The 27,244-nt window shown below is 36.9% G+C and overlaps 1 protein-coding gene across 6 annotated transcripts in view; it reads left to right on the forward strand.

Annotated features, from left to right (window-relative positions):
* TOX3 (TOX high mobility group box family member 3) overlaps window positions 1-27,244 on the forward strand; it is a 79,839-nt gene that overhangs the window by 10,859 nt on the left and 41,736 nt on the right. For 2 of the 6 annotated variants that reach the window (XM_027685182.1, XM_027685183.1), the window contains exon 1: window positions 8,534-8,630. The exons of the other annotated variants lie outside the window; for them this stretch is intronic. The gene's annotated coding sequence lies outside the window, so the exon portion shown is untranslated. Of the gene's footprint in view, window positions 1-8,533; window positions 8,631-27,244 lie in introns of those variants that run through there. 6 annotated transcript variants of the gene reach the window in all.

The following is a 27,244-nucleotide window of genomic DNA, read 5'->3' on the forward strand; positions in this document are numbered from 1 at the left end:
TTTGAGCCCTTTTATGGTTCTGCAGATGGAGAATGATTTTGGACATTCACTACAGTTGAGTAGCTTTTTCTAAACAAACTTTTTCACTTATTGAGTAAATTACATGTCTTGTACTAAAAATATTTAGGGAACTACTATTCATCCTAGCACATACATTTTTTTTTTTGTTAAAGGAACTGTAATTCTTAAAATGCAATTCAAAAAAGGGGGAAAGAAAACTCCAAAACCTAAACACATACAGCTCAGTGCTTGAGTTATCATTATATTAAATTCCAGAATTCTTACTTCATTATTTAGCCGTCTACATTTTATAATGTTTATCTCTCCTGCACAGATTGTCCTTGAAGGATACAAATTTCAAACATACATACCTTAATTTAGGCACTTGCATACGTATGAGAATGTCAGAGCTTGATGTTTTTGGCTGAAATATTTTTCATTTTACAAAGGAAGCTTGGGAAGTTTATCTTGTTCTTCCAGAGGTAAAGCAAAGACAGCAGTAGTTTAGTGGTATGCTAAACTGGGGCTCTAAGTCATTCCTGTTAGTGTGTGTTCTTAGGAAAAAATGGATTACAGTTATGCAAACGATTGAAAATCACTCTTGCAAATTTAGTGTGGCTGTATATGCATAGGTTTTCCTCTCCTATAGCAGATGGTGAGAGACAATGGGTGCATGTATGCTGTTAAGATAGAAAGCTCCATGCTCACTCATCATCTGCCCTGCAAATATGCTCATTTACATCTGGGCTCTGCTCTGGTGCAGATGGGGTGGTCTCTGGTGACTGAAGGCTGTTGTGTGCTGTGGTCATACATGTACCTACAGCCTGACCCTGACAGAGGTGGCCTCAGGTGATGGGAGGGTGTAGAAAGCACCAAGGAGCTCCCTAAAGTGGAGATGCATAGCAGAGACACAAGTATAGGTCTTGCTGGAGACAGTTTAGGTGAGGGATTTGGAAATTCCTGTTGCAATATCAACTCAGTAAATGGCATTTTATCTTCAGTATTTTCTACTGATCTTCTGGCACAGTAGTGTGCTGAACTGCTTCTTTCCCAGAGCAGCTGCCCCCTGCCTCAGGTATCTCAAAACCTCAGGACTATGCAGGCAACTACTGCTAGGGAGCAAAATAGATCCCAAAATATTTGACCGTCTAATCCAGAACTAGAAGTGTTGGATATATGATGCTTAGTCCTTGGAAGAGGAAGTGCAATGATCATATGAGTATGTCCACCAGAATGCAAATTATAGTTTCTGTCATGACCCTATCTTGCATTAGACTGTTTTTCAGGAGCAGTCACCCCAGAGGTTTTATGATGTAGCTGAAGAGCAGGCTGTGAAAGGAAACCCTTGTATGACAAAGGTAGCAACTGTGCAAGAACCTGTGCTGCTCAGAATGAGCACTTGTAATGATACTGATTGGATTGTGCAGTGTACACTTTTGTGCAACTTCTCTAAAGAATGTACCGTTTGTTATCAAGACATAGGGAGTTGCTCGTATATGGAATATGCTTAGTAGAAGTGGATGTTTAAAATATTTTTTAGATATTTTCTTTACAATGGGTTTTAGTAAGATGACTGTAATAATGTACAGTAATATACGAAGAGTTTAAATTTAATGCTTAGAGATATTTGGAGTACTTAAGGTATGTGTGGAAATGACAAGTGTGTGTGTTTTTTAAAATAATGATATTTTTTAGCAATTACAACTCTGATGTGTGCATGCCATGGACATGGACACCCACTCACTGTCTGGCTCTGGAGTGAGGAAACATTGACTAAATCCACTGGGTTGTCAAGAGCCTCATTCCCATAGTATCACCTGCATCAAATGTTGTGTTTCACGCAGAGGTATCGAGTCCAGCCGAACCTGATAAGGAATTATCAGGATTTTCTAATAAAATCTAAAATAGAAACACGGGAAATAACAGCTTCTGTTCTTTGGCAGATACTGGAGATGAGGGTGGCTTGCATCGGCTGTCAGTTGTGTGACTCATTTGTTGCAGTTTTGTGCAGTGTCTGACAAAGCAAGGCCAGTCAATCTGTGACCTGTGGTTTGTGCTGCAGCTTTTATTAAATTTACAGTTAATACATGCCTATGTATTTGTTGAATTCTGACACTCCCTAAAAACCTAAGTAATGCTGTTGAATGATGATAATCTAATTTAAGAGGAGAAGAATTTGTACAGCACTAATCCTACCTTTTTATCTGTAATCACATTTCCACCGCTGTAAAATTGAGTACTGTTATACAGACCTAATGGCAGGGTTGAATTTTCAAATGCTTCAAACTCTTATCTGATCGTCATCTTCTGTACTGGTACCTGTCTGTGATGTATTTATAGAGTGCCAGTCACCATAGTATCTTTGCGATGATTGCTACCAAAATTGAGAACTCTGAGGTGAAAATCTAATCAGGACTTTAGATAACAATGTCACACAAGAGCCTTCTGGTCTTTGCCTCTGTGCTCTGTTCAGATGAAGACTTTGATGAGATCATGCTTGCTGCCAGGTTATTCATTATTTATTTTTGTAACAAGATTTCTATTTCATATTTTTTCCACTGCATGTTAGCACATGTCAAAACAGTCCAAATTCTGTTTTGAATGTGTTCTCTCTGTTTATACCTGAAACAATATATTGAAAAACACAGGCATTACAGGGCTGCTTAACTAGCAAAACCAAAAAGGGAGACTATTACACAGCTGCTTCTGCTCAGGTACCTTGAATAGCTGAACAGATGTTTTCATGAACTTCTTCAGACACTTCATAGTAATGGGCAGATTAGCTGAAAATACTATTTTCATCACATTAAAAATAACTGAGTCTTATGATTGGAGTGCTGGAAGTATGATTGGCCAGTGCTACAGACTGAACTCTGTTGGAGAAAGGTGTGCTACTAAAACTAGACAATATTAATTTATAATTGAAAATGAAAAAAGTTTTAAACAAAGAGTTCATCTAGTTTTCAATCTGTGTAGTTCATTTGCTAGCTCTTGGTGTCAGTGTTCACTGTTTACTCCTGCATGACCGGTTTGCCCAGCAGCTCGTTTTGTTAAAAAGCAAGAGGGAAAAGAAAAGCAGTCCATTCTCAAAAATTGCAAGTTGAAAGTATCCCTTAATGTCCCTTTAAGCTTGATTTAGAAAAAAAAAATCATCAATAGAAATCTATTCTGTTTTCTTTTTTGTTTTTTTTTCCCTTTACCTTTGTATTTCAGCCTTGTTTATGCTAATAGGAGACTCATTCAGTGTGGGCATCTTTCAGTTACTTAGCATGGGCATTAGATCAGACCTGCCCTTGGCATTTCGTGGCAGAAATTGTTACCAATGCCATATTTTATTTTTGCTGTCATAGCCCTTCTTACTGTCTGGGTCACTGCAGCCATGTATTATCATTCCTGGCCAAAGACTTGTGAGGGCTAAAACTAATATGAAATACAGTGGATTGTGACATAGTGAAGTTAAAAACGAGCTGTGTGTTGGGATGAAATGCCAGGATTTGGGCCGACAACCTCTGAAATAAGGGACCAGAGGTCCTAGCTGCTGGCTGAGGTGAGAGCTGCAGAGGCACAGCATGGGTATCTCCTCACTTTCCTCATCTGCTTTACCAAGTATGTATTGATGGTTCTGTAAAATTGTTATGTAAACACAGAATATTTCTTGGACAGACACGTTTGGATTTTCTTTCTTTGCATTGAATATTCTGAAGAGTTCTGATCAACTGGGCAACCTAACAAAAGGTTGCAAAGACATAACATTACTGGTATGGTAGGTTTTGTGGAAAATGAAGTCTTTATGCATATGGTTTTGGTCACTTGAGGCAAGATGTCTTCATCTCTCCTTTTGCTTTCCTTATGATTTTTTTCAAGAGAAACTCTGCTGTGTTTGGCACTTCAAGTGGATATAGTTTATCCTGTAATTCTGTAAGCAGTTAATATGAGAAAAATTATCTAGATAGAGACCTAAAATCTAAATAGCTTTATACATCCAAAGTAATAAAGTAGGGGGTTTTTTGGTTTGTTTTGTGGTGTGGTTTTATTGTTGTTTGGTTTTTGTTTTGTTTTGTTTTTTTGTAAGGAATCTGTGCATGGAAACAACCTGAGCTTTATGAATCATCCTTTCTGTTCCCAATGGGACAACTTCTGTATTCAAAGTCACTGAATTATATAAAGGTTTGTAGGTTCAGGACATATTCAAGCACCTCAATATTGATTAACTGTCTAATTTTGATATGAAAAATGGTGTTAAAACCATGCAGGAATCAATTGCTGAATGTTGAAGTAGCTTATTTCCAGAGCAGATCATATTCATTTGCTGTTCTTTTTATGCTACTCTCTTTATAGTTATATGGCTTATACAGATGGTTGACTTTTGAATGGTTTAGGATGCTGTAGTTCAGTATTACTTTCTTATTAATAAAGGTACTTTTGTTAAACTGTACTTTTATCAATAAACTGTTTACCTGATAGGGAATTAGCAGTCCTCTATTTGCTTTCTTTAAATAAAGAAGAATTTTATTAGGCCTGGAAAAACAATAATTTTGTTTGCTCTAGTAGGTTAATGCTGTTACTTTTATGGGTTCTTGGTAAGCGTGAGGATGAAATGATGATGATACTAGGCAGTCATGTAAATATGTGGATATCATGCTATTTATCTGTTGTAGGAAAAAACTTGGTAGTTATGATTTCCTACCACAGCCCAACATGATTCTCCTGTTATTTTGCTTGATACAGTTTGAAATACATTAACCTTAGATTTAAGAAAAGCCTCCTCTATACATGTTGCAAAATAAACAGAATTTTACAATGCATTCTTTGCTCTTTTTACACAGCAGAATTGAAAGTAAAAACAAGACTGATTTCAAGACTGTACACTGGACATACCAGAGGTGTAAACACATTGTCAGGTGCAAACACAAGAGCTTAGAATAGATTTGCACTACAAAGCAATCACTAGAGTAAATAATATGTTTATGCCTATGTGACTTTCTGTTTGTGTTTTATGAGGGTGTCCAGTAACTGTATTTCTAATGATAAAATGAAGTAATTTGTATCAATTTATTTTACTCTGCCAAATAATTAGCAAGTTCAAGATATTATTAAATGAAAGAATTTAACAGATGCTTCTGCTGTCCTGTCCTGACATTTTTAAAACCTACTCAAAGCTATCTTTATGCTCCCATGGTGGTGCAGCTGAGACCCAAGGAGTGCATGTGGAGTGGTAAATCAGATATTATGTCACACAAGGCAGCCTGGCTTCCCAAACAGTGGCTTGCATCACTGCTTCCATGATAGAGATCTACCTGTTGTTTATGACATAGCAGAAGTGCTGGTAAGGAAAGCTGCCTTTGTTTCTTTCTCATACCTTCATCTAAGCCTTTTTTAACATAATAGTGCTGTGCAGGGGTTTTGGATGATGCTTGTAAGGTGCACTGGGTGTTGTATGGCTTCTTGCAACTGTTGTTTCAAGGATTTGACAAGCCATCCGTGTGTGCATTCTCAGTTCTGATGGTTGTCTTACCGTGGTCCTTTTCAAGTGCTCTTTGAATCACTGTACATCAGTGGCTTCAGTGCAGTGGTTCAGCGCCCCATGCTCTCCCAACCATCATGCCTTAGGGAGATGATGACTTGCTTCTGAGATTTTTCCTTTTTGGAATCAGCTTTGTGGGTGTCTTTGCTATGAGGACCCTCGGACCGTGCTCTGCGTCAGCGCGTTCCTTGGGTGGCTTTCTCATCTCCCCTCGGCTCTGCTGCCTGCTCTGGCTTGGCCTCGCTGGCTCATAGCACATACCAAAAACCTGACATTCTTGGAGCCACCCACAACTGGAACAGAATTTCATGGTCTGTGCAGTTCTGACTGAATGAGGTGAAAGACAGGCAGTGTAATCTAGGGCTAAATATGACTCAGAGCGATTAATCAAAGATCACATGAAAGGAAAACATAGTTCTGTTCATTAAACACCTACTCAAGTAGGCAAACAAACAGCACTTCAGTGTTGTGCATGCACAGATGTGTGATATGTCCAGTGTACAGCTTAGAGATCAATCTTGCTCTTCTACTTGTAATTCTTCTCTATAAAACAGCTATAGAATGGTAGTGTAAGCTTCTGTGTTTATTTTGCCTCAGTCTGCAACTATAGGCTTAAGTAGCAAACTGTTTTTTCTAAATTTAGTTGGCAAACAACTTGTGATAGGATAGCAGCCTTTTTCTGTCTTCTGTGCTAGAATGTGTTTGAGTAGGGATGGTGAAGATTGGCTTTGACTTCTATCAGCACAAATATATTGCTGGCGATAACATATCATACGAGTGTGCTGCCTATCTCCCTGTATTCTTGTCTCTAGCAAATAGCAATTTTTCAAGGAAGGTCTCAGAACTTGCCCTTCTGTTAATAGTCTGGTGGAGAGTTTACATACCAGAAAAGAATCCTGATTCTTCAGTTGATAGCATATTAAAGGAGGTTTTTTTGAGCTTTGTGTTGGTTTTTGTAAAGAAAATTGGCATCTATCACTTGTAATATGTGTAACTAATAAATGTGAAATCGAAAACGTGACTCTTGGACAGTCACACATTTTTAAAGCACAAACAATGTGTATTGGTCTGCACCAGTTCTAACAAGCTTTCACTGCTTGGAAAATGTGGGGAGAGGCACTTTGCTCCTGTACAGAATACAAACATTAGGATATATACATCTTCTTTGGAGATCATGGGGCTCCTTACCATTTCTTGTAGCTTTTGGATTGCTGATTAACTGAGTTCCACTGTAGCTCACTCTGCATCATATTCCATGTTATTTGTGTGTTTATGCAGAGTTATTTCTAAATAAAAGTTTTTAAGGTTATTCCATCACAAGGCATAAGTGAGAGACAGTGATGATAAAGAGCTTGATTCATATTATGACTAACTGCAGGTGAACATTGTTGTTATGCCTCATTCTTAGTGTTTCTGTGACTCAAAAAGGACTCCATTAAAATACCATGACATCAATAGAGTATTTTAAATGCATATGAAAGGATAAAGTCTAGAAATCATAAGACTATAAATATCTATCCATATTATTTTAGACTAAATAAAACATTTAAATCTTCTGAGTTTCATTTATTCTCTGCATGGGTGAGACCTGATATCAAGGATACATCTTGCTTTCTGCCCCCCAGATGTAACTTTTTTTCTTTTAAAATAAGTGTGAAAATAAAAAAAGGAATGATTCCCTTGAAGGAAAATTGTATTCATGAACTCAGATTGAAACATTGCAGCTACAGTGAGTACAAGCAATGCACTGCAAATCTGGCACAGAATGTTGACAGTGAAAAATCTTTAATCTCCTACTTCCTTTTTACTTGTTTACTTTCTTTTTTTTTTTCAAGGTTTTTTCCATTTCTTCTTATTTTGTTGAGTCTTAAGAGTCTTACTTCATCATCCACACTTCTGTGGTAGGAAGCAGTCATTGTGCTCTCTGCTGCCAAAGGGAATGGCCATTTGTTGATTTAAAAGAAGAATGGAGAAAGGACTCTCCTCACCTTGAGGAGAAAGAGGGAATGGTGGCTAGAGAACACTGCTAAACATTTACAGTTTGAGGATCAAGTATTTTCAGTCTGTCTGAGTTCCTAAACTTCTTGTAGTTCTGGGTGGTGTTTGTCTTTTTTTGTGTTTTGGGGTTTTTTTGGCTGAGGGGTGGATGGGTCAGCAGGGGGAGGAGACGGTGAAAATACATGTTAATTGCATTTAAAAATTTCCTCTACATTTTGAAGAACTGATCTTTGATTCTAATTTATCAAAAGAAAGAGAGAGGTTCGTCTCAGCTTCCTCATTCTGTTGGCTTATGGCACCCAAGCAAGGGAGCTCCTACCTACAGCCTTTTTGTTTTCTGAAACTCTAGTTGTCAGGGATCTTTGAATAAGAAGTAACAGGGTTTTAGATGATGAATCTCACTATGTATGCTAGAGCAAGGCAGTTGCTTATTGATCCCAACTACTGAAGTTTTCCCTGTGAAGCTGATTTATGTTTATCTTAAAAAAAATGAGTCAGTGAGAGAAACAAACTGAACTTCATGTAAGAACTGATTTAAAACATACTCCAACTTTTTCTTTCTCATCCTTACTTCGTGAAAATCTTCTGTGGATTCAAAAGGAAAGGGTACAATCCTGCTCTTCCATGTAGGTGTATATGCCCTTTGAAGAAGAGAGTTGTGTCTGCTTTTGAATTGAGCTTCATAAACTTACTGAGAAAATTCAACTCAGAGGATTTATTTTGAAATAGTAGTTTCTTGGGTACCGAACCATTCATTTCCTAAAAGGATAAAGCCACCTGCTGACAAAACAAAAAGGAATAGGTGCTACTGATGATAGGTGCTACCTTCCTGGCTGTAATGTTGGTAAGCGTTAACGCCGGCTGCTGGAAAGCACCAGATCTGTCAGGCCTCTCATCATTACCAGAAGCAAAACATTTGCCTCACTGGAAATCATAAACATGGTCTACAATTGGTTTCGTCTGCACTTCTACTAAAAAAATGAATGATTATTATGTTTTCTCCGGCTTAGATACCAAACAAAAATGAAGGAAAATACTACATTCAGCTGAGAAGGTGTAGATAATCTTCATCTCTGAAGTGTGAAAGAACTGACACATAAAATTGCAGGTTTGTCAGCAAAGGATTGCTTTTTTGGTTGTGTTTTTTATTTTTTTATTTTTTTTTATAAGTACCTTGGAGTTGGAGAATTTATTTTTCTTAAGAAAAGAAGACATAAGGGACTTTAAAGTATTTAGGCCCTAATGGCAATACTGCAAACAGCAGGTGGAGAAAGAAAACAGTGTTGTTCCAAATGTGGCTGTACAAACACTGGCTATGAGCTTAGAATGGGAATGAGGAAAGGCTTTCTCTTCCAGAGGTCTGAGGTGCTGAGGCAGCTTTCCCATAGCGGTGGGGACAAAGGAGCAGTAGTCAATTTTAAGGCTCAGAGTTGATACTAAATCTCATATGCTGTGGGTGGGATGAAACAGGGGCCATGGGGTTGCTTATACTTTTAATCTTGTTTAATGTTGTTCTTTTAGGCCTCCTCCTTAGATTCCTAAACGTGTGATACTGAAGTTGTGTTATGTATTCTGTGAGGCTTACAGAGTGAGACTCTGGACAAAGCAACCACAGATGTGATAGTTACCTACAGGCTCAATAACAATTTTGGAGTTTTGCATAACAGCTAGCAAAGAAAATTTATGTCTGAAGTCTAATTTTGTGTTGGAAAACTATTAGAAATGAGATTTATAGATGGTAGATAGTTATCTAGAATCTTGTAGTGAATGTGAAGAGATTACGTAGTTTTTCTTTCACAAGTGGTGTGTGTTTCCTTGGTGGTGGTGGAGAGGGAGGGAAAGGCCTTTAAGTGTTTGAAAGAGGTGATGAAACAATCCACATCTGGAACTTTAACAGTCTCTAGAAGAGAGAATTATTGGATGGTTTGTCTTGATGTGGGTGTTTTGTGAGTGCACATCAGGTAATCATCTGCTTCATCACCTCTGTGCTGTGCTAACTGGTATCTATCTCAATTCCCAAGTTTCTAAAAATATCCCGTTCTTGCTGATCTCAATAAAAGCTTCATTTTCAAAAAGTGCTTGGGCTGTGGAGCTAAGCAGCCCTTCAGAGAGATACATGAAATGCTTGCAAATTTTTATAGTCCATCTTAGTACCTGTATGTGTTCTTCAGCAATGCAAGTCTGTTTCTCTTCTCTAAAGGTCATTAAAAAATTGGAAATTATGATAGTGGATAACTATTTTGCCTTTAATCCATGAAGACAGAGTACGTAGTCTTGTGTGGGTAAGAAGTTCCATCTACCAGTACTGTTGTAAATATTCCAGCAGTCATTCAGTTGAACTGGTTTTGAGTTTCAGACTCAAGAAATCTTTAGATTAATCTCAGAAGGTCCAGAAAAAAAAATAATTAAAAAGTGGCAAATATCGACTAGTTCTGAGGTTTTAAGAATTGGATGGTTGTTTCTGAACACTGGTAGCCTAATTTTTAAATATCTGATTATTTACCTTTGCTACGTGATTTTCTGAGACGTACTGTGAAGATTTGCTGCTTGGTTATAAGGCAGTTTAAGTGCAAAAATCTTATTGTCAAATTCCATTGCTGCTATTTCTTAGTATGTCTTGGGACAGATATACTAATTTTGTGCCATTAAAATGTGATTAAAAAGCAGCATGCAATTTTTTCAAGAAAATTCTAGCTTGGTCTTTTTTTGAAGTTGAAAGTTAAACTTTGAAGCAGGTGACTATAGCTGATGTGAAAGTTTTCTTCAAAGCCTCAATTTTCCAAAGTAATGATTGGTCCTACTTCGGCTGCTGAATACTAACAGTGGGATTTTATTTGTTTATGCTTGTGCATCAAAATGGGCAATGAAGTATTTTATCTGGATGAAAAAAAAGAAAGTGAAAAAAGTACTATTTTTCATGTCAAGTGGACTTTAAAAAAGGGACTGAGAAATGTGTGAGGCTTTTTTAGCATCACAGACCCCTGAAGCTCGATGGCAATGCATTTATCCTTGGCCCCATGTATCAAATACTTTTTATGGCATACTGGTTTGAGAGATATGGGCTGGGGTGTAACTGGCAGGGAAGCACATCTGCTGGAAAGGACCAGTGGGTCCTGGTGGGTTGAAACATAAAAAGGGCCAGCAAGATGATCAGTACCTGGCACACTTGCCCTGTGATCAGGGGCTCGGGGAGCAGGACTTGGCCAGCCTGGAGAAGGGAAACCTTCAGGGCAGTTGAGAGCAGCCCCGGTACCTGCAAGGAGATGGAACCAGGCTCTTCTCAAGGGTTTGTGGTGGGATTGAAGGTAACAGGCACAAGCTGAAATGAGAGTTTCAAACTGGAAGTAAAGAGGAAAAAAAAAATGACTTTGAGGATAATGGAGTATTGGTACAGGTTGCCCCAAAGGGTTGTCCCTACCCTTGATGACTTGTAAGGCCTGACTGAAGAAAAGCCCGAGGCAAGTAGTTCCTCAGTTTGGTGTGGCCTGTGCTTTGAGCAGAGTTTGGATTAGAGATCTCGTGGTGTCCCTTCCAACCTGAATGATGCTATGGTTGCACAGTGTGAATAGGTAGCAAAGATTAATTTGCTCCTTCCTGCACTGTTTTAGAAAAACATAGTTCTGGAAGAGTGGCATTGCTTCAGTCTTTGCCTGGCAAGTCCCTGCAGTGGGAGAGTCAAGCCCTTGTTTCACATTCAGGATACCCATCTTTGCTGGGGAAGAGTTTGCTTTCCAGTGTGAGTGAGCTGGTCACTGTGACCTGACTAGACCATATAGTTTTAATGCAGCCAGCTGAGTCCCTCTTCCTTTGTAGTTGCATATGAACTTATGACATCCTGAAAGAAACAATTTTTGTTTAGTTCCATGTAATCTTATTTTGAGGGTCTGCTAGATAGAGCCCATCAGTTTGATTTGGCAGTTGTAACGGTGTAGAAGGTAAGTGTGTAAAGACTGTTTCTTTCAAACTCCAATTTGGAATATCCGTCACTGGTACCTGTTAGCTTTGCAAATAAGTGACTGGGCTGTTGCTTTTTTAATTAAGTTTTAAAGTTTCTTCTTTCCTTCTTCAGAATTACAGTCACATGATAGTTCAGTTTTTATTCTCTATGCTGCTTTTTAGAGAAGTTAATCCAGAGGAAGGTAGTTCACACATCATCATTTCCTAGAAACCCTGTTACTTTTGACACATAGAAAATCAGATCCCAGTAGTGTAGCATAAATTTGGAGATGTGAAGTAGTTTTCCCAGAAAATAAAACTTTATTTTGCACAGCATTGGTGGAAGAAGGTTTTTGAGGGATGCTTTTAACTTTAGTAGACACTAATTGCTGCATTCTACGTTTCTTCTTCCTCTCTAGTTTGATGCCAATTGCTGGTTGCGTGGAGGCTAAAGTGCCTGTGTGTGAGAGGAATGGGGAATGTAGTGAACTTTCAAATCATGGAGTGAATAATTTGATATTTTTCAAAATCCTAGTTCCAGCCTAAATCTTTGTGGTATGTAGTGGTACCCAAAATGTTTGTGTGTGGTAGGATGTTTTGGGTTCTACATTTAAGATACTAGAAAAGTTTCTGATTTTTCAAGGGATGGATATTATAGTTATGAAAATGAAGTGCTTTAAAATGTCTCATGCCCATGCCCAAGCCCCTCCCTCAATCACCATCTGTACTGGAATAAATTAAGCGTTGACTGTTTAGTGCAATCTGAGAATAGAAAAGTGTGAGAATCATCATGATAGCGATTGAGATCATTACTGCAAGAGAGCAACCTAATCAAATTGCTTTGTTGGGCAGGAGAGGACAGGACCTAAACACTGAAATTCAAAAGGACTCATGATTATCTTCCAAAACCCAGGATTTCACTGTCATTGAGATCTGCTCCAAACATTGAAAGGAGTAGTAGGTTGAAAGTAAAGTATCACCACCTTTATATCTTAGTACATTTCAAAGAAGCTTTTTTATTCTTATTAAAATATTTTATAATCACAGTAATTTATTAATCAGAAGTAATTAGCTTTTCCAGCTTTAGAGACATTAGTCACAGAAGTCACATATCCTAGAGAATATGGACCAGAGTTCTTACATATGGCAAAAACATGGTGCTGCCTTTATGGGAATGGAGCTTTCCCTGTGTTCTTTTGTATTAGTTAACAGAAACTCTCCTTGAAAGGAAAAGGATACTCATCAAACAATGTTTTATGAAACAGAAAAACAGAACTCATAAACCCTGTTGGATTCCAAGAGTTATTACATTTTACTTCATATACAGTTTATTTTTCCAGATGCCAAGTTCAAAATAATGTATTTTTAATACTACTTGTAGGATTCTACAGATTCATAATAGCACGTGACGTGTTAATGTCCTCTGCAACATCCTACTGGTCATATCCAACTGTGATAAACAGTTGTATATGCTATAAAAGTGACATCTATTATAAAAACAAAGATAATGCAAAAGGATACAAACAATCCCTTAAATTTGTAAAGACTGTTGCACATCTTGAATGTTAATTTAAAGAAAAAAGTACATGTTAATGCTAAGTTTATGCTTTCAGTTAATAGCCCTTTATTCCTTCAGGAAAAAAAAATCAAGCAGCTATACTTTAAATGAATTTAATGAACTGCAAAGACTGACATTTTCACTATAAAAGTCACACTTCATTTAATGAAGTAGTTAAATATTGATGCTATATTAAAATACAGGCTGAATAAAAATGGCAATATGGTTTTCAAAATAAGAATTTAAGCTGTGTTTTTTCTTGTTATATTGAAAATTTCATGAACTGAGAGAAGGGAAATACAACAGAATATCTCCATAATAAACAGAAGGCACTTTGTTGAAATAACATTAAGGTTGAAAGACACAAACCTGTAAAAGCAAGAAAATCAAGTCACCGTACTCTCAACTCAGTGTCTTTGTGCTTAAGCACTGAATCTTTAAATAGATGGATCCAAGATTTTCACCACTGAAGTGCAGTATTTTCTAAAATTCTTGAAAACAAAGACAGATTGTAACCCTGTGCTACAGGTGGTACATAAAAGGCCTAGACATGTGTTTACCCAGGATGAATAGTTATACCGTGATATTGTTTGATCTTAATTCAAAGTACTCGTGTTTTAAGTGCTATGATTTTGATGGCAATATTCTGGCAAAGCTCTGTTGCCTGTGTTGTGGTTTCCACGCATTTGCGTTGGTATAGTTTGAATTTTCAACTTAATTTTTATACCTGTACTTTGACCACAATGCCATAATATTGACAGTGGATAAAGGAATATTGCTGACAAACGTGGCCCTGGTTGTTCCTGGCTCCAACACCTCTGTGACAGTAAAGGGAACAGAAAATCAGAATGAATGTTACCACAGATGCGAGTGGGACCAGTGATTGAGTGATGATACGATTGTCTTCACTTTGATGGATTGAATTATGTTGTACTGTACTTCATAAAGCTGTACCAATTCTGACATCAGGCTTCTGTGTATAGTAAAACACTGAGGATGACATCTTTGGCTCATTGAAGTCAATGGCAAAACTCACATTAATTTCAGCCGTCTGTAATTTCATTCTCAGTAGCTGACTTATAAAACAATGGCAAATTGATTTAGTACATTTTTTTTCCCCTTGGGAAAGATCTCTGCTCCACGTAAAATGATTTGTCTTTTGACTTTCATGCTCTTACTTTGAAAATATGAATTTTAATTCAGGATAAATACAGTCTGATTTTTCCCCTATACCTATGGTCCCATAAGCATCAAAGATGGTGAAAGAAAGTGGAGCTATTTTGAAAGTGGCAGGTTGCATTTATGGTTATATACACAATTGCTAATTGAAACTGATGATAGGGACGGCAGCTTTCCTGTAGAAGACTAGCAAATTCTTTCTATGACTAGCAGCTGTCAGGTGTGGTCTCTACATGTGTTGTTGGAAACCTGGTTTAGATGTTTGGGTTTTTTCCATTTATGTGCAAACGTCTCTAAAACAACAACAAAGAAAACATTGGAATCTGAAGAACTAATTATAGAAACATATTTATATTTGGAATACATGCAGCATTTGTGTTTATGATAGTGATCTTCAAAATTCTTCATAAGATGCCAGATCAGCATCTAATTGTATAGTTATTTCTCCTGGTATTTTGCCGCAGCAAGCACTGAAACACAAGCTACTTAATAGAATATAAAATGTTGTAGGATATTACATAAAATCACTGGATTTTACCTAGAATTAATAGAGCATTGAGAATTTCTTCCTCTTCTAGACATCATTCCAGAAAAGAGAAGGAAATGGATGTCAAATATATGTTTACGCCCTTCATTGCCCTAAACTAGTTCAGGTTCTGCCATACCCCTGGCTCTTGGTGGCTGATCTGCTTCCTGCTTAAGGCAGCAGTCCCAAGGAATGGAAAAGGATGAGTCACAACCCAACAAGGAACACATGGTGACATGTTTAGGAATCTGTGTCCTTATGTTGGTAAATCTTTAAGGGAAGAATTGTGAAAGGTACTTGAGAGGAGGTATTTCTATACTGCAGATATTCAGTAGTTATGTATTAGAATCATAATAGTAAAACTGTGTTAGTGCTGCTGTCTTTAACAGTAGTATGGGGAAAATGTTTTATTAAACACTAATTTCACTAGTTATTTAAGAAGTAGCTGGCTTTGCACACATTAATCTCTTTTTCTTTTTAATTCAAGGTTGATGGTCTAGGTCTTACACATTGTATTTATGAATAGGGCACTCAATAACTATGCAAAATATCTATTTCTCTCATGGGAATCTGTGCTTTGATATATTCTGATCCTTATTAAATTTAAACAGGATCAAATTTATACAGCTTTGGCAGAGATTTATTAAAATACACTGAGTGGACAGCTTGTGGGAGTGCAGTGTGCTGTAATAACATATGCCTCTTACCAGAGAATAGTAATTATTGAGAATCAAATAAATCTGTAGGAGGTTAAGTATATATGGAAAAGATATCAATTGTAGTTTTCTAGAACCAGACAGAAGTACTGTCTGAAGATTTGTTGCTGTATAAAGAAATGAGCCACCCTTATAAAACCCTAAATATTTAAAATGTCATTTACCAACAAAGCTAATGTTCATCCAGTCTTCAAAAAATGTTAATGACATTTGCTCAGTAGCATTAAATTCATTATTTAATGCTCTTCATCTGCATAAGCAGCTATTCACATTTATATCAAGATTTATTAAATGTAATTGAAAACTGTTTGTTACAAAGTTCTATGAATTTATCTTCTTAATCAGAATCATTGTGTCCTTGGAAAGAAAAGTCCAGAATAATGGTTGTAGATTTAACAAGAAAAAATAAATATTAATGTTAAAGGTATATCATGTCTATCATTCATCCAAAGTTCAGCACTGGTCTGTTTCAGCTTATATTTAAATTATTGTATGTGATAATTTCACTAGCCTAAGAACTGAAAAATTGATGGGTGGATCAGGAAAAGCAGTAACTTCTGGCATAGCCTTGGTTTGGATGAAGCTCCTGTTACTTTGTGGTACGATGCTTTGAAATTTCAAAGCTTGAGACCTGTAAAAATGGTGATTTTTTTTTTTCACTAAACATGGAAAAAAGACAAACCTCAGGTGTGAGGGGAACAATATATATCCATGTCTTCACTGCTTCTAGCAGAAAGATTCCTGGTTACAGGTTAAGACAGGAGAGTCTGGTAGAATGCATTCAAGTTTGTGAGTCATGGGGAAGTTATCCAGTGCTTTTGGAAACACAGCAGAGGCAGGGGGTTCAGAGTCTTCTGTGCTTTGGATCTTCTAATCAAATTTTCTTGGGAAGGCCACAAAAGAGGTTTCTTCAGATACCACCCAGGTTCATTCAGTTACATGTGGAGTTTGCTACCTTGTTTTCCATCAGACTTCTCTACTGATGAATTCAATCTAAAATAGATTTGGTTTTGAAGCAGTAGTTGAAAATCTGTAGTTTTTGTGCTGGAGTAATTTGTAATAAACCATTATGATTTTTACTGTTTAAGGGTGTTTGAAATTAGCAGTATCCAAATAATTCTGTATGTGTATGGGTGTGATGCAGCACTAAAGCAACCTTCTGACTCTGGGCTTTGCTAGAGATGGTTTAATCAAATAGAACTTCATTTGGACTATTCTGTTTCTCCCTGTGGCATGAAAGGATTGGAGTAATTTCAGCAGGAAATGTATTTCTCTGGGCTTATTGTGTTAAGACAGTGACTTTTCTAAAGAAAATGCATTTAGATAGAGATTATATTTGATTTAAAACCACTACCATCAGAATTCCTCTGCATTTTATTATGAACATCTAGTGAAAGCTGTCTAGTTTCTTCGTAAGAAATTTAAATGATATTAATTTTGGTAAAAGTTTTTGTAAGTCTTTATGCTTGAACAATTGTATCCTTTTTAAAAAAAAAATCACTGATTCACATTGATGTGCATGTGATACAAATGTAGTTCACTCCTTATCAAACTCATGGTGGTTCTTTTATTAGTCCTTTGTCCTATTCTTCTTTCCTCCTGTGGTTCCAAACATAGTTCAAGATTTTCCTAAAAAAACTGATGAAACCTGATTACTTCAAGCAAGCAAGTGTATTCTCCTAAAATAACATATGTTCTATTTCTGTCCTTTATTATTAAAGAGAAGAAACACCGTGTATTTGTTAAAATAAAAGTCAGGGCATTTGGGTTCCAATCGCATTTCAGTTATTACAGGGCTGTGTGACCTTGGGCAAGCCGTTTGTTGTGCCTGTCCCTCGCTGACTTGTTCCATGAAAGTTGAGATGATAATAAGTAGGGACCTCCTGGTAGTGCTCTGGAGCTCAAGTCATGGTGGTTGTGTTGGGCACCAGAGACCTGCCCAGGCACTGCTGCAGGCATTTCTGCACTTTCATGCGTATTATGACTGTGTCTAGCATCTGTTGTTATATACGAGATACATATGTATATATAATGTATATCAGCATGTTTGACTACCATCCCATGGAATTATACTTCACAATGAGCCATCTTTTGACTCTACTGAAATTTTTGTTTCCACTTGTGATTATAGTAGAATAAAGGTGGAAAAAGTAGGAGCAGATTCTGTATCATAAATCCACAGGTGTTTTGACTCAGAATATTTATTTCTGCGGGCGTCAGGATTATTTTTTTTAAAAGTAGGTATGTTGTAACAATATACACATGGATTTTAATTTATATGGGGTTAATAAAACTGATTATGCTAAAAAGAGTAATTGTAAACTCAAATTGCAAAGTAAAGACTAGAATAGCAGCCTGCTTAGAATATTATGCAGATAGCAATTCTGTATGGTGGAGAACTGCCCAATTGTCCTAAAATTTCACATTTAAGTCTGTATGGAGTCAAGTAATTGTGGAACAAAACAGGGAATCAAATGTACTGCAGCTGTAAGAAAACGTTCATCTTGTCTGTTAAATATTTATAGGTCAAGCTTTTCATTTTCTAAGCTAATTAAAGAAAACACAATGTTTTGCAACTTATTCCTGTTCTGTTTTCTTTGAAATATACTAATTTCCTTTGGTGCAGTATAGATGGAGGAACCCTTTGCTTATAAACAGACGTAAGACAGTTTCTGGCTTAAGCACAGGAAATTTATTGATATAAAAGGTAACTTTATTTGTTGATGGAGACTAGCCACATTACACTGGTTTGTATTTACTTTTATTTAATCTGATATATTATAAAAAAATTAAATATTCCAGGTTTTTAAAGTATTTTAGAAGGACAATCATCTTTTGAAATTATTTCCTCTTTTAGTGTCTCAGATCAAACATATTGCGATGAGCTGTTAGGCTATGAATTTATTCATTCATCACAGTAAATCAGGTTGGCAGAGTGACATATAAAAGATCATCATCTGTATTAGTATCTTCAGGGTCAAACAATCATATTGCTCCTTACTTTGAATTGTTGCTACTGGCTATAGTTTACTACAGGCCCTGAGAGATAGGAGGATTCTTAATTGTATTGAGGGGATAATTAAGGATTTTAAAAAATGAACTTTTTTGTATTTTTAACTAAAATTTCTCTTGACTGCGATAGTTGGATGCTTTGTATAATGAAACAATAAAATTTGTTTGCAGATGTAAAACAATTTATGTAATAATTACATTGAGTGTTTTGTGCACATTCTATGAAGACAGTGTAAGCTAAAGGCAATAGCGTTGTACTATTTGAAGACAGCTGAATAATTGTTCTGAAATGTCAGTGGCTGTGACATTCTAAAAACACTGACTTTCTCTTGAGTGACGTCTATTTCATCTCAGATTCACAATGATTAATTAATAATGCTGAGATAGGGAAAGTTTTAATTTGAAGATAACATATGAGGTACAAGATACTAATTGCTCCAAAGATAACATGCTAATTAGAAGGTTCATGCACAGTTGTCTAAGGTTAACTGTGCATTGAAATACTTGGAATAGAAACCTAATTATAATCTAGTATTTTGAATGCTGTGTTTTTTGCAAAGGTAGCATTTGTGCTTTCTGATTTGCTTTTTCTGGGGAAGAATTATTTGTGCAACGTTCCTTTTGCAGTAAAGGTAGTTCAAAAAGGAAACAGGCATTGTAAGCCAAGGATTTAGAGCAGTATAAATATTTCTATGTCGAGTATTAGTTCCAAATGCAGTTGCAAAGATTGTCTCCAAATAAATAAAGTTGGTTTTGAAGAGAAACAAAACACAAAGCTCTCACATCTTAAAAAGGAAGTTGTTTTTACCTGTTAGATGCTTCATATTTAGATAGAGGAATGATGCACAGTGTATGCAAGGTAATTGATAAAAGTGTTAAATATCAGTGCCTACAGTTTATGTGGTGATCTGGAGTCTGTCCCTGGGCCAACCTCTATCTCGTTCTCTTAGCAAAAAAACGGAAGGAGAAAAATACAACTCCTGTGGCTGTCCTATGATTTATTCTGTTGCAGTGCAATTTTCCAGCACAGCAGTTCCTACCGTTCCTTCCTCTGTCCTCAGCAACCTTTCGGAAGTTTCAGTGTCACCTTATCCAGCTCACAGGAGTGAAGCAAAAGCTTCTGGCTCTGGAGAGCATTTGCTTTCATCTGCAGGAAGGCTGTGTGTCAGCACTGGTTCCAGGCACCATGAGATTGATTTGCCACTTGTGCCATGAGTAGTGTAAATAGATATTGTATGTAATGCAAGTGTCATGGTTTAAGATACAAAGGTTATCTCACACTGAACATGCATGACTTTGTATTGTTCTCCATGCAGGGCTATGCAGTGGAGATAGACCTTTATGTTCTTCCTGGATTAAAACCAAACCAGCAAATTCACACCAGAATAAAACTAGATTAAATGGTAGTGAAGTGGGTTCTGAATTCTTACCTGCATGAAGTAATGGCTCTGGACATTGACTGCGATCTCACACCAGTGTTGGCGTTCGTTCTTTGTTGGCTCGAAGGGAGCAGCCATTCTTAGGCTCTATAAACCACTTATTCACTAACTGAAAGTGCAGAGTAGTATCGCTTATATTTTAAATCATCAAGGTGAATAATGGAGAAAGTCTCTGTGCAAGAGAATTAAGCAAATATTTAAAGAACATAAATCTTCAGTCTTGGCTTTTTCCAGTGCTACTGTAGGCAGCAGCATCAGTTGCTGCTCTGTGCAGATATATGCATGGAAAGATACTGAGTTACACACAAATACTGCATGAACAGCTAAAATAGCTTCATATCCCTAATATTGTGCATTGTACAGTCATGCTTGTACTAAGGAAAAAAAAGAAGTCTTATTTGAGTCAGCCAGATCAGTTACCAGAATAAAATACATCAGTAGCTTCTGTAGTGCCAAGAACCAATTCAACAAATAATTTTTCTGCCATTTAGAAACCTGAATTGTTTAGAAGTTTATATCCTGCTATGTCGGACTGAGATCTAGAGAGAAAGCATCTAAATCCAAAGTCCATAAGAACCCATAATCTTTCTCAAAAGTCTTTATATCTAGAAAAATTTCTTGTGTTTCTGCAGTTAGCCAGCAATGCCACCATTTTGCAGAAGGCCTGGTAAAGGGAAGACCACAACTGATAAGACCTAGATCAAAGGCAAGAATCAAAGGACAGTGTTTTGCAGATCTAGCCCTAAGCCAGCAGAAGGGGACTTCATGTTTTAAATGTGTCACTGGTACACTTAAGGAGCAAACAAATGCCAGTGTATCTCCAAAGACAGGCACATCTGAACTCAGCCTGTAAGCATGTGTCTTTCTGTTGTTGTTTTTGGATGTCTAACAAACCTTACAGAACAGAAGTCAAAGCAAATATGAAGTATTATTTTATAACCAGCAATTTGCTGTAAATAGAGGCTGTAGAAATATTACCACTTCTTTTTTTGCACCTTTACCAAATGGGTAGCATACAACCTGGTAGTTAAATTTTGGAGCCCAATTTACTCTTATCCTTATAGATTTAAGTGCTTTTGGCTTATTTGCTTGGCCTTTGGAACAACAGTCCTTCAAGTTTTCCTACTTAGATTTTAGTGTTACCTCAAATCTATACCCTGTGATGTTAGAAATTTTACTGTTTTCATTAGACACTCTGGGCCAAGAGTTACAGAGAAGTTCAGTAAGTTGATCAAGGTCATGCAGACTCAGGTGGCAGAATTAGGAATTGTACATGTATTTCCTTAGCTGTAATTCCACCCTTCCTTTCTTAGTAAGTGTTTTTTAACCAGATGTAGAAACCTATAGGTAACTCCACTGAGACAGTAAAACATGTATCAGTGGCTTCCAGGAAAGAAATTAAAAAGCTGTCTTGGATTATAATCAGTAAAAGTCCCCAGCTAGTCCTGGGCTTGGGAGACTGCACTGTAGAATTAAAACTATTTCCCCTGCCCTTGGCACAGGTTGGGTTTTGCTGGGTTACCCCATTTGTGTCACTGAGGCCTCTATAACTCTTCAGGGAATCATGTTCAAGAAATAAATAAAAGAATTTGTCTTCCAAGAGTAGTGATTCCAAATCAGTCCTAACAGATGTGAGAATACTTCTTGTGCCAGAAAAATTAAAAATGCACAGGAATATGTTCCTGTTGGTTATTGCTTGGAGATGGAGAAGCTGTCATATATGATTTTAACTTAAATGGCACATACCTTTTTTTAAGAAAAAGCTCCAAGTGAGCATACATAGACATACAGATTCAATTGGAGTGGACATTGTTTAAGTGCTCTTAATTTTCTTTTTCTCTTCTGCTTTCTAGAACAGACCTTAGCATCCAATAAGGTGCAAATTAATTTCCTCCAAAATAAAGATAGCTGAACAATCAGCTATTTGCTGAAGCAGTAAAAGACATATTATCCTATGAAAATCAAATTTCTGCTTATGTTTTTTTCTTATGTAGACTTCAAAATTCACTAAGCCCTATAAAAAAGGTAATGTTTATGAATGTTTTCCTGAAAAAATACTGAGCTGTGTTCTGCTTCACATTGCATTAAATTATTCTCTTGGCATTCAAAATACTGCTTTTTTCAAAGCAGCTTATTTGTAGCATCTGAATTTTTTAAAATAAAGAATCCATGTTTTATAGTCAATGACATCTCAGGCCTTTTCAGCCTGGGGATATCTGGGTAACAAAAGCTTGATGTGGTTGGTTCTTCGGATCACCAAATGCCAGAATTCTCCATTATTCATGGTTGATTTTTTTTTAACAGTGTGTTTCCATGTAAGGAAGATGCTCTTCTGTAGACAGTACTTACTGTCTTCTCTACAGAAATGAATTTGATGATTTTTGAAATAGAATGCTGAAAGAGCTTATTTGAGTGGAATGGGCTGAATTGTCCTGTCCCGTTGAGCAAGTGATGGTTAACACATTGCCCGATGGTGTAACAAATTTCAGGCTTTGAAAATAGAGCCTTTAGGGCAGTTTACTTAACTATGGTAACAGCAGAATTTAGGGCAGTTACCTAAAAGCTAGTCTTTCAGAATTTCAGAGAGGTTATTGTTTTGGAGTCATTATCCCAGAGATCATTATTTCGTCGTAGCAGAGGTTCACATTGGAAGATTTGGAAGATGATTTTTCAAGGAGTTACTGTCTTGGCAAGTCGTAAACAGATGTTTTGGTTCAAAGCTGGTAAGTGTGCTGCATGAAGATACCAGTCAAATTCCATGTTAACAGAATATTCAAGGGACAAAGGACCTTTTCTAGCAGCTTTTGATCAGCTCTCTCTAAAGGGAAGTGCTGTTATGAGTATTACTGCAAACAGCGTGTCAGTGGCACTGTCCTGGAAAAGATCATCAGCAACTTGTAGCACAGCATGTCACGTCAGAAGTGTTACAGCCAGTGTAGAAGGTGTTTGGTAGGAAAAAATCTATCTGAAAGCAGTTTAAACAAGCTGTAACAAGAGCTAAGGCAGATTAAGCTAATACAATGAATGAGGAAGAGATGCTCAATGAAATTGTATCCTGAGGACAACATGTGTCAGATGCAAATCTATTACTGCCTCTAAAGAGAAGCAGTGTGGGGTTTTTTAATTTTGTTTAAGTGTAATAAACAGTTGGTGTAACTAACTGGTTTGGTGATTCAGGGCTGATTATTGGGGAGGAAAAAAAAAGAAACTTGAATTTTTAAGTATCATAGTTAGAACTCAGCTGTGTAGACCACAGGAGGGATATGCATTACTGCTATTCTCAGGGAGTGCAGCAATGCCTACCTGCAAGTAGTTGAAATAGTGGACAAACAATTGTCAAAATCTGGGCTTCTCTAAGCTATAGCTGTGAATGAGACTGATGCAGACCATCTGAACTCGCTCTTCCTCATAGGCCGGGTTGTTCCAAGCATACCAACATAACTTGGAAAGAATTTTTTCCTTTGCAGGAACTGGAAACATGCTAGAGGTATAGTTCTCATGAAAGTCAATGACTTTCTAGGCATGATGCTATGAAGTGCTTAAATTCTGAATGTGTCCATTGAAGTCTTTCCTTGCAAGCTTTTTTTATTGATGCACATTTCATAACTGAATGGGTTCAGTATCACAATGCAGTATCACTGTATTTGTTAAAAGAATCAATGTGTAAAAGGCCTATTTTAAAGAAGGGAAGGCTGTGACTGTGCATACATAATGATTTGAAAGTCCAAGACTGCATCATATGTGCAGTTTGTTCTGACAGAAGAAGTTAGTATTCACTAGGTGATTAGTTGACCTTCTACCTTGAATATGCTACTTATTCTTTTTAATGTTATAGTTACTATTAAATGCTTTCCTAATGAGTATTTCTGATGTCCTGCTAGCATAGCAAGCAGCTCTATAGTCCACTTCAGGTATAAATGAGTTTTCTGTGGTTTTTCTCCTTGATGTCAGCTCATGTATTGTAATGATAAAGAGGAAGAGAAAAGCCATGACTGCTTAAGTTTTCTTCTTCTTTGTACTCAACAGTGCTTTAAACATTTTACAGAAGGGAGAAGAAAACTTATTCCTTTATTTCTACTTGTGTTTTTCTACTTGAATAACTGTGTTCGGAGGGTTCTTCAAGGGCCTTAATTTTAATGTCTTCTTCAACAGTAAGAATTTATCTCTTTGAATTTTGTGGAACTATTGTAAGTTCACTCCTTGTATAAAATTTCAGATTTTTGCCATTGCTATAACCTCTGCTAATGAAAATGCCCATTAAAGTGTCACAAATATTTTAAATACATATTCATGCTGTGCCTGAAATCCTGCACATAATTTTCTTAACTAAGCCATTAGTGTTGATATATACTGTTACTTTGCAAATCTTCACTTCAGCAATTTGTACATGTCAGATTTAACCACTGCACAATACCTAGGATTAATAAAACCATCTGAGTTTAGTGCTGTCTATACACACAGCTCTCAGTATCTCTTCTGATGCTTGATAACAATCATGCTGCTAGATATGTTTTAAAGTGTATAATGCAGAACACAGGTCACCTATTCTAATCATGGCTTCTCAGAACACAAATCCATTAACCTGTCGTGATAACCCTGCTGCAAAGACTCAACACAAACAATGCTGCACTATGAATGATAGAGTTCATGACTGAACTGCATTTGAAAGGGCATTCTGAATAAACTTAAGAAAGTAGCATAGAAAAAAGTTAATGAAATTTAAGATGAGTTGCCTGCGGTCAAGGCACAACTGCTTCCTGAAGTCTCTTCTCAGAGAAGGACTAATTCCAGCTAGGATATTGCACTGATGTATGCACAGCCTAACTCAATGTAGAATATTTTTACTTTTTTCTGAAGATGTGTAGCAAATACTTTTACATGTTGCTTCAGTGTCACTCAGTCTTGAAGAATTGAAGAGCCACTTCATCACCAAGAGCCAGGGAATAATTCTGGCGTGACAGATGATGGTGTTGGTAAAGCTGACGTTATCATAACACATCGTCATCGGTTTCGATGACATTCCCCAGCACACATCAGCTTGCTGAGGTGAAAATCTGCTTCACTTCTTGTATCTGTTGTTTGCCTGGTTTTTTTTTCCCTTCCAACTCTAACATATCAGGGTGCTCCCTAAATATATGTATGGCTTCTTGGAAGCAGATTAATTGATTGCTTTTTTCCCTTAATCAGATCTTCAGAGACCTAAGGATAGTTTCTCTGACACACCTTTTTAGACTTTCATGTAACATTGTATCTCTTGCTGTACATGGGATCACCTTTGGAGCTATGTTGAGATCTCTCTCACTTTTGTTTTTATCAAAAGTTCTTTGAAAACTGCCTCAGACCTCTCTTTTTCATTGTTTAGTGTTTTGATTTTTCTAGCTCCCCACCTTGGCAAAGTGATTGTTTTGATTTTGTTAGCATTAGGCTTCATTCAGGAACTGATTACAGTAAAATATTGAAAAGTCATTGCCATCTGTAAACAGAGACTCCATTTGGAGCAGTTTGTTCCATTATTAACTTGATATTAATCTTTTGAAAGAAGTCACCTCAGACAAAGAGAATTGGCAGATAAAGGACTTGTGGATGATTTTGAGAACCATTGGATGTACATTTCCAAATTGTTTTATGTTGAGAATCAACTCTGTGCAGCAGTCATAAACTGTCCCACACGTGAAAACCTCTTGTGAAGATCTCTGTCCTCACAGAAACATTCATTTATTCTTGAGAATAATCTGTCATTCAAAGAAAGTGGCCAAGGCCAGTTAAGGAAACGTGACAAACTTTAAGCTTGGAATCAAAGGCAAGTGCCTGAAATCTTCAGCATCTCAGACAAGCAAATAAGACAGAATCCATCCCATTTTTTCCTTTCAAAGAGAAGCTCAGTGTATATTGATAAAGGTATTTGCACCCACGGATGATAATGCAGATGATACCAACACATTGTAATACTGGCTCAGGTGAAACCTGATGCCACCAAAGGCTTTCTTGTGGATTGTCTGGTCTCTTGTAAAAAGCTGGTGAAAAAGTTGCCAGGGATTATTGTGCAATTTCTCTAACGCTAATGTAAGAACATGTAATGATGATCAAAAAGAAGCTCAGATCAGCATTCCAGCATACAGAAAAGCATTCCTTATGTTATGCAGGGAAGCACACCACCTTACCAGCAATTACTTAGTTACTAAATGTAATACATTACATGGTCAAGAAATTAAATGTACCTACCATAAATACACCTATATGAGGTCTGTTTTTTCAAATTGTACATCTGTTCATCATTTTTCTTGTCCACACTTTTGGGAATACTTTCAGATTTTCAGCATAGTTTCTGATACTTGCAGAACCCTTTAAAATTATAACAGAGAATAAGATGTTCTGTGTTTTTTGCTTGAAGTCAGATACACTTTGAATGCTTTTAAAAAGAAAAGTTTGAGTGCTGTAAATCCAGCTTAGCATGACTGAAGTACTTGACCGTGAAAGGACTCTATTTGATTTGTGGGAAAGTCATCTCTGTTCATTTTTGGTGATCACAGTGAAATCCATCTTACCTCTGTATTGTGTGTAGCTATTTTCTGTTTGATTCTGCCGTCTTTACTTCCATTCAGCAATGTTTTCCTGGAAGAGTAGGTCCCTGGTGTGCTTAGCAGCTGCATGGAACCACTCATGTAAGACATGATCAACATGAAAAAGGGTTGAAGAACTTACTGCCTAAAAGAAATCTATGTGGGTGTATTTTAATTGCTACATTACCATGACAGTCTACAATATTTATAATTCTAAAGACTTCTTTGAAAAAGGAAAGATAAGCAGCTTGTGTGCAATAGAAAAAGAGTCAATACATCAGATGCTTGTCAGATAAACATTGTAGAGCTACCCTGACAAAGGTATTGCGATTGCATGAATGTCTGAGGCAGTTTTAATGTAAAAATCTTAATGCTTTCTGGTGCTTTTACCTTTTCTGATTTCCCTAAATGATCATAAAGTTATGAAGTCTTTCTAGGAAGTCTCTAAGAATCCTGTTAGGGGCTTTTTATTACAGTGGCAAATTCATATTGAATTGGTATTCATTTTCACCATTACAGAATAATCAAATCAGTGCTGTCATTATCATACTGTTGAAAAAGAAAATAATGGGGATGTTATGTAACACTGCTAATGTGATGAAGCGCTCCTATTACGCTGGGTTAGGAATGCTGTGGCTGCTGGTTCCAGCCTCAAACAGCGACTGGGGGAGGACATGGAGGGCGTTCCGCTTGTGGCAGGAGGTTATGTGTGTCCTCACTTGAGTGTGCAATTGTCTTCTGATGGCCAAAAAGGGGATTGCTTTGCCCACTCGTGCTTTCTGCCAGGCTGTGCTGT

Source organism: Neopelma chrysocephalum, unplaced genomic scaffold (assembly GCF_003984885.1).
Source record: "Neopelma chrysocephalum unplaced genomic scaffold, ASM398488v2 Primary Assembly neopelma1_68, whole genome shotgun sequence".
Classification (NCBI taxonomy): Eukaryota; Metazoa; Chordata; class Aves; order Passeriformes; family Pipridae; genus Neopelma; species Neopelma chrysocephalum.